Below are 999 nucleotides of genomic sequence, written 5' to 3' on the forward strand. Positions count from 1 at the left end.
GTTCTACTTAGTAAAGCTACGGCTAAGGTTTATATTAAATTTCATTACATTACATTACATTACAGGCATTTGGCAGACGCTCTTATCCAGAGCGACGTACAACAAAGTGTATAACCATAACCAGGAACAAGTATGACGAAACCCCTAGAGAGAAGTACCGGTCCAAGTACAGGGAACAACCGCATAGTTCAACTTGGACCCTGATGGTTAAACTGATTAACAACGAGAACGGCAACAACGCACTCTATGGAAAAATAAAAATAAATAAAAATATAAGTAGTCGTTAAGACAGGCGCATCAACTAAGTCACCTATGAAACAGCTGCCTAGTTACAACCCTAAGTTTAGTCATTTACGGGGGGGAGAGGTGCAGCCTGAAGAGGTGGGTCTTCAGTCGTCGTTTGAAATGGGTCACAGTCTCAGCTGTTCTGACCTCCACAGGGAGGTCATTCCACCATCGTGGGGCCAGAACAGACAGGAGACGTGTTCTGGAAGTGCAGGTGCGAAGAGGGGGAGGTGCTAGGCGTCCTGAGGTAGCAGAACGGAGGGATCTGGCTGGCATGTAGGGTTTGAATATTTTGTGGAGGTATGCTGAGGCTGATCCCTTGACTGCCTGGTATGCTAGGACCAATGTTTTAAATTTGATGCGAAATCAAATTTATATGCACAAAATGCACAAAATAAGAAAATGCATACACTGTAATGAGCCGGGATCAGTAGAACACATATTATTTCAATGTAAAGCATACAGTAAAGAATGAAACCGTTTATTTGAATAATTGAGGAATTGAAAACACAGTATATCATTAGCAGGTCTTCTAGGAAGGTCATCAAACAAAATATTCGGTAACATCATCAGCTTTATAAAAGGAAACTGATTTAGTTGAAAGAATTTTGTAGTTTTTCCCTGCCAAATATACCGCCTCACACTCCAGTCCAATTGGTGGCGGTAATGCACCAAAAATATTTTTACACAATTAACCACAGAAAAAGAAGAAGA

This window comes from Anguilla rostrata, chromosome 8 (genome assembly GCF_018555375.3).
Source record: "Anguilla rostrata isolate EN2019 chromosome 8, ASM1855537v3, whole genome shotgun sequence".
Taxonomy (NCBI): Eukaryota; Metazoa; Chordata; class Actinopteri; order Anguilliformes; family Anguillidae; genus Anguilla; species Anguilla rostrata.